The following is a 16089-nucleotide window of genomic DNA, read 5'->3' as shown; positions in this document are numbered from 1 at the left end:
ACTGTAGGTTGGAAATCAGGAACAGGATGTAGACTAGGCACAGCAAACAGATTAGAAGCACATTATCTGCGTGAAATGCAGTTGTTGTACAACCAGATGTCGCAATTTATATTGAGATCTCACTGAGCAGCCTGAGCTATTGTCTTCTGGTCCTTTAAACTCAAAGCCAGTGGTTAGACATTTATTTAATGGAGAAAAGAGACAATGCAGCTTTGAATCACTAGTGTACTCTTGAGACCCTTAAAGCAGAAACTGGTAGAAAAGGATACTAAGCATCTGAAAAACATTACAGAAATGGAGAAAAATGACTTTAGAAAAATAGGTTCAATGGCCTACCTCAAGTTCCATTTCTTAATTAACACTCCTAAGGAAAAGAGTAAATTATACTTATCTTAAGTATGGCCAGCTTTTTAAGTTTCCCAGTGCAGGGGGATGAAACAAACTGAGTGGGAAGGGCCTGGCCTGGGATTCCCACATCTCTCATTGTCTTTGACTAAGTCACTTGGCCTAAATTATTAGTTTCTGCATATAGAAGGTGGTTGGACTAGATGATTTTTTCTGCAATTATCTGTTTTAATTATCATTAACCCAGCCGTGGAATGAATTAGGAACTTGGAGGTGTTGTAACAAGCACACACCTGGTGTTGGAAAGCTTTATTAGCAAACGTTCAACCCAGCCCTGCTCTCCTGCACACTTCATCCCAGTTTCCTGATATTGCTTATACTGCACTCTCCTCCAGTTATTTACATGTTCAAATGCTGGCCAACTTTAAGAACAATGAAATTGAATTCGTTTTATATCCAGCGTATTTAATGAGCCTTCTCCCCTCTAATCATTATAAGTTACAATAGGACAAAATTAAAATGATTCTCATGTTGGTGGAGTTGTTCATCCGTTTTGAGAGAGAACAGATTATTCTGGTCCCCTTTGGACATCTGAGCTTTTTTTTTTTTTTTCCCTCAGTAAAACAAAGGACATTCCCAGAAGCATTAATAGCACTGGTTTAGGGATATACCAAATTGCAGGATAAGGTAGTAAATCTGAAGAATGGTTTTCAGAGAGAGACTCTTGGTTCCTTTTTTTGGGGGGAGGGGCATCAAAAATATGTTTCACCCTGAGATCTCAGACAAATTTTTTAGCATTCCTATACTCAACAGTTTCAAGGAAAAGGATAAAGCTCAGGAAGATTCCAAGTAAGGATAGGTCAAATTCTTACAAAGCAATTTATTTTTTTAAGTGGAATAGGTTATCCCAAATGGAAGTTCATGAGAGCTGAGTGGAATGGGTTATCCATTTCAGGTATGGCAGGTGTGTATTGATGGAAATGAGGCATCCACCTTGTCCCTCCCACTTTGCTCCTCCAGCCTCACTATAACAAAGTGGAAAAGGGATCCTTCCAGAGCTCACAACTATAAACAGCCCGCTTGCCTGAAGCAAGAAATGTTTAATAATGCAGCATTCCTGGGACTGACTATACCACTGACACAATGCTGGCCTTTCCTTCTGGATATTATCAGGCTCAGGCTATTGTTCATGCACCAAACCTTCTGACACCTGTTGTTACAAATGACCCTGCATTTCCTAATGCTATTCATCATTTCTATAAATGGAACAACTCTTCCTCTTACAGCAGATATTTCCTTCCTGTTCTTACTTAGAATATGAAATGGGCAGTTCTAATAACTGCAGGTATGTGGTGTGGTAATAGGCCATTAAGAGTCTCAACTATCAAAATTAGATGCGATAAGATTTATTACAAAGGTTCAGTTACCATCAAGAACTTCACTTCAGGACAGCTTGCCAAATACAGGCATGACAGCAGTGGCAGTAACAGTAGCCAAAGAGTATGAACAAGTGCACATTCATCTCAATTCTCAACTTTCTCTCCCACATTCAAGTAGCATATGGAGTGTCTGTGTGTGTATATACTTTTGGGTGGGAAAAACTGATTAAGTACTCTGTAAATAAAGACAGTCCCTCATTTAGCTAGCTACTCATTAAATTTTCTCAACTTGTTTGAAGTTGTACTGTTCTCCGTAGTGTATGTATAGCTAAACCTTCTATCAGAAGGCCTGCTGACCTCAAAACCATCGATTCCACAATTCTAGAGACCACTGTTACATTGTATTTTGAATGAATTGTGCCTCCTGCAGTTGGATTGTGACTCTGGCTGTCTTGATTCCTGCATCCAATTTGATGCTACTTTTCAAAAGTAGACGTTCATATAGAGTACCCTGTTTAAAGCCTTCTGTGTCTTACTAGAAATGCCTTCCATGTCTACCTCACTAGCTAGGGTTTTTTTTAGCTTTAACTCTGCCCCAGCAGTGATTGGCTCTTTCCCCCATTTTTTTTTGTCTCCTGAAACAGAGTGGTTCGCCCACTCTGCTTCCTATTAACATCTGTTCCCTCCCCCACCCCCACATAATGCTGAAGTGAGAAAGGCACTTTGCAATTAAATCCCAGCTGTGCCCATTACTATGAGATTAGAAACTCTCCAATCTCGATGTCTCTGTCTGTACAATGGAAATAATAACACCAACCTATTAGGATTATGAGATTAAGTAGGATGCTATGGTAGCTCTATAAAATGTCGACTTGTAGAATTCTCTTCCTAGTATGTTTAGGGTGGTCCACAAGAGAGATTCTTGAGTAAATTTTAGAGGTGGAAGGGAAGTAGTGTTATAATTGATACTGTTTTATAGTTCAAAAATACTATTGCTTATCTCGGCAGGACTGTAACTGCTCCCCCTCCCCTCTGTCCTCCTTCAGTTTCCCAAATTCTTGATACAGGTTATATATTTAAATCTGTGTTGAATGGCTCAAGCTACTTAAGGACACCCATATTACCAAGATCAGAGAGAGCAACTAGCAAGTTTCAGTCCCTTATCATGGGCTTTAGCTTGTGCTTGTGCCTTCTAGCTCTCCTTCACCTTATATCTGTCTTCATGTGCCCAGTGTATTCCCTGTGGGCTTCAATTCAACATCAGATCTGAAGATAGCAGCCTTACATGGACTGCTTAACCAGTCTTTGAGTTATGTAACTCAAATTTCTATAACAAATCATTTTTAAATAAACACACTAAGAGTTATATCTTCTAGTGATTTAAGTGATAGAACATTAGCTGACATGGATAGGATATATAAAATGTGAAATGCCAGGATTATGGAAAGCATGCAGTAATGGATGGATGGATGGAAAACGCAGACTTACTGGCTTGGATGAGGATAGAGAAAGTGAGGAATTTAAATTTAATAAGCACCTATTATATGTCAGAAACTATGCTATGTACAAATGATACTGTTGTGTAAAAGTTTGATTAGGTCCTCGTATTCATGGCAATTGCAGTTATTTGGCTTTATTTATCTTTGTTGATTGCTTGCCTGGATATCTGACGATAATTATTTAAAGACTATATGGCATAGAGATAATGTTGAGGCTACGGCGAAGAAGGCAAATGAAATATCCACACCTTCCTTTTCTTTTCCTATACCTTGGCATCATATCCGGTGACAGTATAAATTCAGTAATTGTTTAATGAATGAAGGAAACCTAGGGCAGGTGCAGTTCTCACAGACACCAAAAGAGACCAGACATGTATTTCTTTAGGAGATATTGGCTGCTAATAAACATAAGGCTAGCCACACTGACCAGGTTTACTCTTCCCTTTCTTAATCCTTTCCACAAATAATATTCTGACTAAAATAGGAAACTGTAGTTAAGGGTCTGGATCTTTTTTGTTGATATAATCTTTTTGCAAATAGGCTATTTCTCTGGCATCAACTGGTTTGTGGTCTTGGGCTTACTGAATTGTCATCTCTTTAGAGTATGACATTGACTTAGCCACATTTTTTAAATACATTATATGTATTTACTGTATAGTCCATCTGAAATAAAATACACTAAGTAATGCTCTGGTAAGATGACTGTTTACCAGGGATTATGTTGAAAATCTATAGAAAAACTACGACATGAGCAGCAATATTCAAAAAAGGTGGGAACCTCCATGTGCCGAAGGTGCGGCCCTAAAAAAGACAAAAAATAATAACTAACTAAATAAATAAATAGATAGCTATGATGATCAAAACAAAACTGTCACTACAAAAGGACTTGTACACTGAAAAGCAACATGTTTTGTCAATGTTATACAAAAGAAAAGAGATTGTCTCTAAATACAGCTTCTTACATTCATTTAGAAAAAAACAAAACAAAACAAAAAAACAGGTGTGTGAAGTCCTAGAAGTCCCCTGCTTTGTCTTGTTTTAATCCATTACATTTTGAACTCCAAGAAGATTTAAGAGGTCCTGAGGAAGAATTGGTCGAATATTTAAGTTGGTTCTGGGGAAGAGCCAGGGACTCATAATGGTAGAGGGTTAGTATTAGTACTGATACAGATGAACGAATGCACAGCCACTCAGTATCAACTAACTCCATGCTCATTTGCTTTTCCCTACTCCAGATGCTCAATTCTGGCTGCTGTCAGAACCATTTCATAAAGTCTATATTTATAACAGTAACCCAATGATTTTATAAATTAGAACTTTATAAAGCCATCCAAAGATTTTTTTTTGAGAATCACTGACCCTACACTTTGAAATACTGTAGTGACAGTTTTATCTCTTCTCTTCCTATTTGGAAGCATTTTATACCTTTTGTTTGTCTGATTGCTGTGGCTAGGACTTCCAATTCTATGTTGAATAGCAGCGGTAAGAGCGGGCATCCCTGTCTTGTGATTTTAGTGGGAAGGCTGCCATTTGCAGCAACATGAATGGAACTAGAGACTCTCATTCTGAGTGAATTAAGTCAGAAAGAGACAAATACCATATGCTATCACTCATATCTGGTATCTAATATATAGCACAAATGAACCTTTCCACAGAAAATAAAATCATGGACTTGAAGAATAGACTTGTGGTTGCCCGGCGGGGAGGGAGGGGGTGTAGGATGGATTGGGAGCTTGGGGTTAATGGATGCAAACTATTGCTTTTGGAATGGATTAACAATGAGATCCTGCTGTGTAGCACTGAGAACTAGGTCTAGATACTTAAAACGGAGCATGACAATGGGAGAAAAAATCACATATACATGTATGTGTAACTGGGTTCCCATGCTGTACCCAGTGGGGAAAAAAAAAATTGTGTTGGGGGAAATAATGATTTAAAAAATTAAGTAAAATATATTAAAAAATCTACATTTTAACAATAGTTAAAAATCTATGTTTTAACAATAAAAAATGAAATACTATAAATATATTAAAGCTATAGCTTAATGTAGATGTTTTATCAAGAAAATAGTCTATCTTCTGGTGTCAATTTTCTCTCTTTGGGTTTGGATTCTATTGATATTTTTCTGATTCCATTTCTGTTATACATCAATGTGCTCCAGGATATCATATGCTTGTTCTCCCCTCTCACTCTCTCTGACTGTCAAACACACACACTCTCTCTCACCTTCCATCTCATGTGAACTCTTGGAATTATTCAGCTTTCAGCTCCTGATGGAAGCATTTTTTTGACTTGCATGGGGTCAGCCTACACATACATGGCTTTGTTGTGGGCAACAGAACAAAGGGACCTTCACGCAGGTTTCTGGAGCTCTTTCTCTGCATCTCATTTCTCTCTGGTATTTTGCCTCTCAAATGCTAGCCCTCTCAGCCTCGACCGCCTCTGATCTCTCCTCAACTCATTGAGATGGTTGTATTCTGCTCAGTTAGCCCTCCCTGTTCCTCACTTACAAAGTGCCTCCAGGCAGGAAACCCAAGGCTTTGTAGGCTCATGGTCCTCTCTCTCTTAGGGATCGCAGTCCTACCCTGCATGTTGTCTAGTGTCTGAAAACTATTGTTTCCTTTAATTTTCTCAGTTTTACAGTTATTTTGGTGTGATAGAGGGTCAAGTCCAGTGTAGTAACTCAATGATATAGATGAAAAAGCTCCACCATCCTCTTTGAACCAGAAATAAGTACGTGTTGCTCAATATTCTGCTTAATTTTCTGCTCTCCCTGGGTATGAGCACATCCTTCTCAACACACTATGGCAAAGGATGCTGTAACTTAAACTCCCTTTGGGGGAAAGAATCACTTCATAATTAAATTCCAAATTGAAAACTGCTTCCCTACTTTGGGAAAAAATATGGATATTATGATACTCTGACCTGCTGTGGATAAATATTGGACACTCTCCCCTTTCCTGGCCAAGAGTATGTGCTGCTTATTTAATATTTTATGCCCAGTATTGTGTCAACTGCATGTCTCCACATGTGCTCTTAGAACATAGGACCTGACACAGGAAGTCTTCTAGCTAAAGAGATGTATCTCTGGAAGCCTCTCAGCCTTGCTTTGGAGAGGACTGTAAGAATCATATGAACCACTCCTATTTGTGTATCACTTCACATCTTATAAAGACTTTCACATCATTATTTCATGGAATCTTCATAAGTAGTCTGTGAGGTAGGCAAGGCAGGTAATAGTTTCCAAACTTAACAGAAAGGAATTGTCAGTGAAGGACTCCAAAATTCTTATTCAGGTGGCTTCAACAACGTTTTGGGACCATTTATCATGAGTGCACCTTAAATGATAAGTGCTTAATATGATTGTTAAATTATATAAATAATGGATGTTACTATTTCGGTTGCCTTAATTTTTAAAGAACTAGCCTAAGTTAGTTCAAATGTTTGTTGCAAATGTGTTCTATTCTTTGTGATTCAGTTAATCAAGCTTGTGCGGAGCTAGACTTTTCACATCATAAGGCCATAAATCATGGGACACCACATGTTAGCTTAAACAAATTTCCAGTATAGCCTCTGGATGGAAAAAAATAATTCCAGTATGCCAACCTTAAAAGCTTGTTGGGCATATATCTTGACAAAACTATAATTCAAAAAGATACATTCACTCCCTATGTTTATTGCAGCATTATTTGCAGTAGTCAAGACAAGGAAACAACCTAAATGTCCATCAACAGATGAATGGATTAAGAAGATGTGGTACATATGTATGATGGAATACTATTCATCCATAAAAAATAAACAAAATAATGCTATTTGAAGCAACATGGATGCAGCTAGATATTCTCATTCTAGGTGAAATAGGTCAGAAAGAAAAAGACAAATATCATGTGATATCACTTCTATGTAGAGTCTAAAATATGGCATGAATGAACCAATCTGCAAAATAGAAACAGACTCACATACGTGGAGAAGAGACCTGTAGTTGACAAGGGGAGTAGGAGAGGGAATGGAATGGACTGAAATTTGGGGGTTAATAGATGCAGACTATTACATTTAGAATGGATAATCAGTGAGTTCCTACTGTACAGCATAGGGAACTATATCCAGTCTCTTGGGGTAGAACATGATGGAAGATAATATGAGAAAAAATATATATCTGTAGCTATATATATATACATCTATATATATATACATCTATATATATATCTGGGTCACTTTGCTGTACAGCAGAAATTGGCACAGCATTGTAAATTGAGTATAATTTAAAAAAATATATAATTAAAAAAAAATCCTGTTCATTATAGCACCTGATAGGAATGGCTGAAATTGCAATAGACATAGAAGAATAAGGAATGAAGTGGATCTTTAAGGAGACCGTGGGTAAAATGATATAGTAGATACCAGGGGACTCTCTAACCAGGGCTCACATCTTTTCTTTCTGAATTATTCCCTAATTCCCTAATGTAGGAGAATGATTCTCTAGGAAAGGCATTTAATCAGTTAATCAATCAGTCAGTCAATTAATTTAACCTTTATTCAGTACCTACCGCATATCGAACTCCATGCCCAGGTTTGTGACCCTGTTGGGAGAGAGTTTTGCCATTTAGAGGTGACAGAGCTGTGTGCAAAGGGAATTTTCTTAAGGTTCCCTAAGAAAGATACAGTCTCTGGAATCTGTGAACAAGGACATTGAGTCTTCTTGTCAATTCCATGTATGCAAAGGAGAGCTTTGAGTGCTGTAGGTGGCTGGGGAGAGAGTGCTGTTTAAAGAAGATTTCAAGATGAATAATCGATCCCTGCTGATGGGAGAAAATGGGCCAGTAGCAGAAGATAGCAAATCCTCTTTTGTGAATGGACAATTTTTATTTAATAATAACAATGATAATAATAGTATTAATATTACCAATGGTAGACCTAATATGGATCAAATAATTGTGTCACATAATCCATATATATTAAAGCTATTTATTGTTATCCACTTTTTTATAAATGATAATCCTGGGCCTCTTGGAGGTTAAGTTGTTGCCCTAGGTCACAGACCTAGTGAATTTGAGCCTGTATCTATCTGACCCGGTGTCTCTACATTGACCCTTGTCTGGTAATATTAAATACTACTCAGTGACTCTGTGCCTGCTTAGCAATATCATAGTTGATGTTGAGCCTGTTACACTTAGTGATCTCTCTTTTACTTTATTAAAATTGTCTCTGGATGCCTGGAAATCAGCATGCTTAGAAGTGGGCAGTTAGTGTCAATCTGCAGAACTATCTAGAGTTTGCTCCCCATTTCTGAGTGAGGGGCTTTTGCCAAAAAAGTATCCTCATAAAGTAACTCTTGCTGTTTGTGTCAAGAGCACTGGTACAGAAGAATTACATGAACAAATGTTAGTTTGCAATAAAACGGAATAAAAGAAAGAGGTGAGGGGCAGGAGAAGGTAGTGGGAGAAAAGAAGAGTAATTAGCTATTTATCTTTTCTGTGGCCTTCCTCTTGTTGTCTGGCTAGTCCTGGTACTGAATAAGTACTTTAAGCACTGGCTGGTATCCTGCCTGCTCAGTAAATTTGTTCAATGGACAAGGAGAAATGATTATTTCCTACTACACTGTTATTAGAAATTGAAGTCCCCATATAACAGAAGCAATTTTTTGGTTCTGTTGAGCTGCACCTTCCTACCTTGTGAAAAATAAAGACTGTACAAAATATATACCCTGAGTATGACAATTTCAAGCTTTAAACTTTCAAAGAAAATTCACATTCTATTTTTTTTTTCTCTTTAAGGAGATATGAAAAAAAATGTATATATGTCATACAATTAGGAGGAAATTAGGGAACTGGAAAATTAAAGAAACTAATTTTCTACTTTATTCCATCTTGGGCAATATATGCACACACAAACTTACAGCTTTTGTCCTTTCACAGGATAATGAAAGGAGGCTCATTGGATTTACTTTACAGAAAGAATAGAAACATATCTTTAGACCTCTATCATTCTTTCTTGCCTGCAGCTCTCTGTGATACCCGGCCTTATTCATTCCTGGCGATACACTGGAAGGTGAGAGGCCTCAGGGGCTCAGAGAGGTGCAGAACGTGTTTGGACCTTGTATTCTTCACTCAAGTTAAGGTTACCATTCATCCAGAGGGCTGATTTTTCATTTAGGCCTCAGGCATCTGGGCCTGTATTCATTTGTGTGGCCTATTATAGGAATTCCCTTCAAGCAGAATCTAACCTTAGGGATTCCATTCCTGCAAAAGTCTAAGTTAGTGCAGGGAAAGTGACCTAGGGAACAAAAAACCAAGGAAGGAAATGATGTCCATCCAGCCCAAGGGTGACTCATGTCTAATTTATTCTCTTATTCATACCATCTTTTCACAAAGATTTAGCATTAGGGCATATGGCAGTAAGTTAAACATGCTCCTCACCTGCAAGAACATTATAGTCTAGTAGGGGAGATGGACTTGCAAAAGGGCAATTTAGGTATAGAAGATGATGCCACAACATGGAAATAGGCAAAATTATGTAAAGCACATAAAGAAGGAGCCATTTACTCTTCCTATTTTGCCAAAACCATGGACATTCATTTCCATGAGTATCTCCTTGCCCTCTATATTTGTAGTTAACCAAGTCTTGTCATTCCTAACTCATGAGTCTCTTACAAACTCATTTAATTCCTTCTATTCCTTATTTTAGGAAGCTCCCACCTCTCACCTAGATACCTGCCACTTGCCCCTTACAGATGCCCCTGCCACGCTGAGTACATGCTACCTGCTATGATTTCCCTTTTCATGGAGCCAATGCACAGTCAAGAGTGTGATATGTTTGTGAAATCCTGTGAACTCATGGTGCTTATTTACATCTGTAGCTCTCTGGCCATTTGTCCTTCTTTTTCTCTCCTGTACTCCCCACTCCTAACCCTTCATTTCTGTTCAAAATATGTCAAGTTTTCAACCATCAAGACCTTGAAGTGGAGGAAAAACATCTCAAAGGGGGGTAAAAAAAGTTCATCTGTGAAAGTAGAACCTTCCCAGAGCAAATCTGCAAAGCAGAGTGTCATTAGCTGAGTGATTCCCAGGCAGGCGGGTCCAGGTGTGGGTGACAAAACCAGCCCTGCTGTGTGAACGAATATGATGGGGCAAAGGTTCAGTTTGTAAAGCTCAAGTTCTTAGAGAAAGTATGCTATTAGATTTAAAATATATATGTACGTATGTATATATTTTCCCTTCTTGGGCCTGACCAAAAAGAGCATATTTTTTAAAAGGTTTAACTTTTTCCCAGTCCACATTGTGGTTGTGTCTAAGTTAATGGTGCTCAGGGAAAGATGTATGGCTGATCCCATCTGAAAGTGCTCTCTGGAGACCCACTTTGGAAAGTCCTGTCTGACAGGAGAGCAAGAGACAAAACTGCTGGGATTGTTCAAGCCAAAGGAAACGTATATTATTTACAACATTACTAATAAATCCTTCCTCCTTCATTCTAAATTCCCTCTCTTTAAGCAGGCAGTGTGAAATCTCCTAAAGGGGGTGTAATATATGGTGTCACCAAACGTCCCCCTCTAGGAGACGCACCTCAACAGGGAGCCGGGTAAAAGCACACCCTAAATGAATCCAGAGGATTCTCACCTCAGTATGACCTGCCATGGCTTTTTGTCTCCCTCATATTTTGAAAATTCTTTAGTTAGTTCAAGAAATATGTTGCCTTACAAACACAGAGCCCATACCCACCACGAGTATATGTTTCTCTCTTTATCCATCCCTCTGTTGCTTCTTGTCTTAGTTTTCCCCCCTTTTTTTTCTAGCTCTTTTGCATCCTTTCTTCTCAACCAGTTTTCTTCATTCTCCTTTATTTTCTTCCCTTCTTTCTTTGTATCCCCTCCAGGTATTTATTGAGAGAAGAGATGTATTCTTTAAAGGTTAAACAGGGTGATTATCATTTTCCAGACTCTGTCAGTTGATAGCTCCTTCTGCTGTTTAACTCTTTAAAAAATATCTGTCATGGGTTTAGGGTGATTCTGATAGTAATTACACCTTGCTCTCATGTTTGTTTTGCTTATTGTTCACAAAGTCTTTTTTTTTTTTTCCTTTTTATGGTCTCACTTGCGGCATATGGAAGTTCCCTGGGCTAGGGGTCAAATCAGAGCTGTAGCTGCAGGCCTGTGCCACAGCCACAGCAATGCCAGATCCAGGCCACATCTGCTACATACACCACAGCTCACGGCCTCACCAGATCCTTAACCCACTGAGTAAGGCCAGGGATCAAACCTGCCTCCTCATGAATACTAGTCAGATTAGTTTCTGCTGAGCCAAAAAGGGAACTCCTGCTCATAAATTTTCACTCCTTTCATTTAGTTTTTATATACTGTAGGACTGCCAGAGACACTATTCAGTGGGTATAGATTAATTATACCATTCTTCTAAATCTGAGGTCACTAATATTTGTCAGGCTGTTATACTTGTGAGACTGAAGATGATGGATAATACAATTCAGTTCCATAAACATTTACGGACTGATTCTATGTGCCAAGTACTGTATACCCAAAAATGAAGAAGCTGCAGGCTTTGCCCTCCTAGAAGTTCCCAGTTTAATGCAAAGTACTAAATGGTAAACTATTGACAGTAAACAAAATGACACTGGAACAAAAGGAAAGAATTGGTAATATGTATATTGATTTTATGTATATATAATATATATATTATATATAAAAAACACAAGAAAGGATTGAGTGTGTATATACACGCACACTATATATATTATATATATACACTTATATACATTTAATGAGTGTTATGGAAGATTAAGGGCCTTAAAAAAATGAACAGGATTGGAGTTCCCATTGTAGTGCAGTGGAAACGAATCCATCTAGGAACCATGAGGTTGCAGGTTCGATCCCTGGCCTCGCTCAGCGGGTTAAGGATCCGGCCTTGCCATGAGCTGTGGGGTAGGTCACAGACGCAGCTTGGATCTGGCATTGCTGTGGCTCTGGCATAGGCCGGCAGCTGTAGCTCTGATTAGAACCCTAGCCTGGGAACTTCCATATGCTGCAGGTGCAGCCTACAAAAGACAAAAAATAAAAAAATAAAAAAAAAATAAACAGGATTGCTGTGTTGTGAGGGTAGGAAGAGCACTTACATAGAAGGAATGGTCTAGACCAAGGAATGAGTCAAAAGTGAACCATGATTAATCGCCAACTTGCAAGAATTCTCTACCATCTTGATCTTCTGCTATTCCCATTAACAATACCCAGGCATTTCCACCATCAGCTTTTCCACATCCCACTTTCAGCCAGCTGAGAATATCCATTGAGTCCATGTTGATTGGGTCCAGTACACTCTTTTGATTCAGAAGAATAATAAGGCACATAGTCTCATGCTGGAGAATAGGAGTCACATTGTTCTAGTGGTTAAAGGAAAGGAAGAAAGCAGAGATCAAGGACTGAATCAGTAGGCATGGGAGAAGAAGCAAATTACATTCATCTAATTTTGTGGAAAGTGCTGGGAGTAGTGTCTTTTCAATATCACAATTAATTTGATAGTCTTCAGAATCATAAATGCCTATTCTGAAACCATACACTTGGTATGATTGTGTATTAGGTTGGCCATGTGAAATGCCAGTATCATATGGTAATTATAATGGAACTTTCAGAGCTCTCTCAATTTCTCAACCACTAGGAAAAAAAAGACTTTGGGAATCTTTTATATATATTTCAGCATGTCGTTCAGTTATTTTAGATAACTGACAAGCTCAATTTTTTTTCTAATGCAATATGAGAAACATTTTTTTCACACAAGGCTATTACTTTTCACAACAAATGGGGTGTAAATGATCAAGACTTGTGTCTTATTTTGGTTCTATATCCCACCTAGCTATTTAAAACTTTCCCAGAGAAGTTTTAGAAAATTCTGAAAATAGACTCTTTAGGCATTTCATTTCTAGACCCCAACTGGAAATACTAGGAAAACAGCTTAATGGTAAATATTCCATCTCTTGGTTGAATGCACTTGCTGTTATCAGATTCAAGTAATATTTATTAAGTACCTAAGGATTTTCTATTTACCATCCCCTGTGCTAAGTTCATGCATTATTTTTCATACAGCATTTTCTTTAACATCAACTCTTTATGTAATCTTATACTTACTTAGGTACTATTTTCTCATTCTGCAGATGGGGAAACAAGTTCAGAGATGATAAGTGACTTGGTCTCAAGGAATAGCTAAAGGGTGGAGCCAAGCACGGCAGCCAGACATTGGACACAGGTCTCTTAACTGTAAGTCTTATGTCTTTCCTGCTCTTCCGTGATTTTTATGTTTAAACTTCTAAAGGAAAATGAGAAATTATATCTAGGATAAGATGCCTGTGAAAACAGGGATGGGATATTTATTTTTGAATTATGCTTATTATGTTATGCTCTATTATGTAGAAAGTAAACTGTATTTATGCATGATATTATATATGTCATAATGTCGGACAAGAGGTTCCTGTCATTGAAAGAAGTAGTGAGAAAATTGTCAGAGTATCCTGGACCATGGGAAAAGGGGTATAAGGGAATGGCATGGTCATAAAAGAAGGGACATATGATACAAGGAACATGTTGACTTGACTTCTGTGATTGTTAGTTTGGGAATGTAAAAGAAGTGTGTATCTGTGTGTGTGTACAATCTGTACATACGTGCGTGTGTCTATGTCCTTTGAATTTTAACATGTAATTTGATACTACCTATGAAGTACAATTTATCTGAAATATCTTAGATATTTCTGCGTAACGAAATTTGAACTTACATACAATTTATAAAAGAGACCGACCATGTCATTTTACTGAAGGATTTAGTTTACATAAGTACCATCACAGTTTAAATTTTTTGTGATTTATATCTGACTTTTAGAGATACACCCATCATGTAAAGTAACCTGCACTTGTCCTTTTGAAATGTGAAACCTACAGGTCCATTTAAGTTTCTGGAGAGCATAGACGTTCTTTCTTATTTATCTTCATACTGGGTTTCTTGATGCTTTATGGCTCACGGTTCCTTTGAGATTTTGGTGAAAGCTATGAAGCTTCTTCTGAGAAGAATACACACACACACACACACACACACACACACACACACCACACACAAATGCCAATAATCTTGCATTTCATGCCAAGACTTCATGAACTTCTTGACGCCAACCCTGAGACCTTCTAGGGTTAAGAATAACTTGGCACCCACCATTCTGCACAGTTGGCTTCACAGATATTTATTTATGCTCCTCAACCCATGAGTATAAAGTGTGAGTATGAGTGAATCCATCACTTCCCAGGTCATCCTATCTCCTAATTCACTGTAACTCTAGTCCTACCAAAACCCCTCACTGACTGAAGGGAAAGGAAGGGGGCGTATTTCCAGTGGATGGTAGTCATTCAGTCTTCTTAATGAAACAACCTGAAATACCTCTTCTGGTTTGCAAATTTTTGAATTACACACAAGTAATAAAACTTCAAGGTTTTTTTTTTTCTTTTTTTTTTTAATCACCAAATAACGTAACACTCTCATTCTGTCCCTGAACTTCAATGAATCACTGAGCTCCATTTGGGGAAAATGGATAAGGATAGAGTGCATTTCAGAGATAAGCTTGAGATGAAAACTTGGGGGGTGTCCTTAAACACATTATGTTTTCAAAAGTTATTTTACATTTTTACATGGCTGCTATGTCTTAGCTCAAGTTAGGCATCAGAGAAATGGTGGTGGATGCCTCCAAGAATTTTCCTGGAATCAATGGCTTACGGAGTGTGGCCTTTTCAAAGTTTGCCTTTAGGCTCAGGACTTGAACTGGTACCACAGAAAAGCTTAATTTGTAAATAGGCAAACTCAGGCCATTTCCAGTTTGTGGTGCACTGCATCAAATTAATGGATCATCTGCTTTTTGGCAATAGCATATAAATTTTGTAACAGATATTACTAATTTTTGTTGATAAACTGTTTTCCTTTCCTTCTGAGCACAAAAGAAAATTGCATTTTCACCTTGAAATTAATTGAGGCCATGTGATCTTCTTTGGCCAGGGAGATGTAAGTGGAATGAAACTTAACACAAATGATTCTCTACCTCCCCTTCCACCTACCTCATTGACTTATGGAATTCCAGAGGGTGGTGCCTCCATCATCTTTGGTCCCTGAGTGAGGATGACATGGACCAGAAGCTTTTACTAACCTTCAATGGATGCATAGCCAAAGCAAGAAAAACACCTTAGTTGTTATAAAACACTGAAATTTATGGTTGTTATAGCAGCACAACCTAGCCTGTTATGCCTGCTATTGATAGCTAGTAAATTTATATGACTTTTATTTAAATAAATTAATGAGCCAGTCAATAGGTAGTATAATGTAAAAGGAGAAATTAGTAGTGCCTTGCTCTTCATAGCAGACCTGTTCCTCGCAGGAGCATCTCAGCCAGTTGTTCAGGAATTCTTGACTATTCCACAAAGCAAATATGTGTGTGCAAACATATCTATAGCAATGAAGCCTTAGAGAATTCACAATGGCTGGGCAGGACCAATGGCCCAGGCAAATAAACACTATTTGCTTCCCTTCCCCTTTTATTTTCTCTGAAAGCTGGAGAGTATTCAAGTCATTCAGCTTCCTCTGCTGGGAGAGTAGTGACAATGATCCCATTATTCTCTAGAGGCTCCATGTCATAGTTAAGACACTTGAAACTGTTTAATAATCTGTGCAGGTCTTGGGTCATGAAATCCCAGAGCCTCTTCCTCATGCATTATCTTCCTCCTCCCTCACTTTTCCCCACAAAGAGAAGAGTCTCTCAGGATCCTTTAAAGTGTATCCATCACAGGCTTGACTACAGTGGGAAAGAGGTTGGGGAAAGTACTTTTGCCATTAGCAGCC

General features: G+C 38.1%; 1 long non-coding RNA gene across 1 annotated transcript in view; it reads left to right on the top strand.

The window, feature by feature from the left end:
• The window catches only part of LOC110255532, a 377997-nt gene extending 364525 nt beyond the window's left edge, over positions 1–13472 (top strand). The window contains exon 4 of the long non-coding RNA XR_002336045.1: positions 13376–13472. This is a non-coding gene — a long non-coding RNA (uncharacterized LOC110255532). The remainder of the gene's footprint in view (positions 1–13375) is intronic.

This window comes from Sus scrofa, chromosome 1, assembly GCF_000003025.6.
Source record: "Sus scrofa isolate TJ Tabasco breed Duroc chromosome 1, Sscrofa11.1, whole genome shotgun sequence".
Taxonomy (NCBI): Eukaryota; Metazoa; Chordata; class Mammalia; order Artiodactyla; family Suidae; genus Sus; species Sus scrofa.
This window is presented reverse-complemented; position numbering and strand designations above follow the sequence as displayed.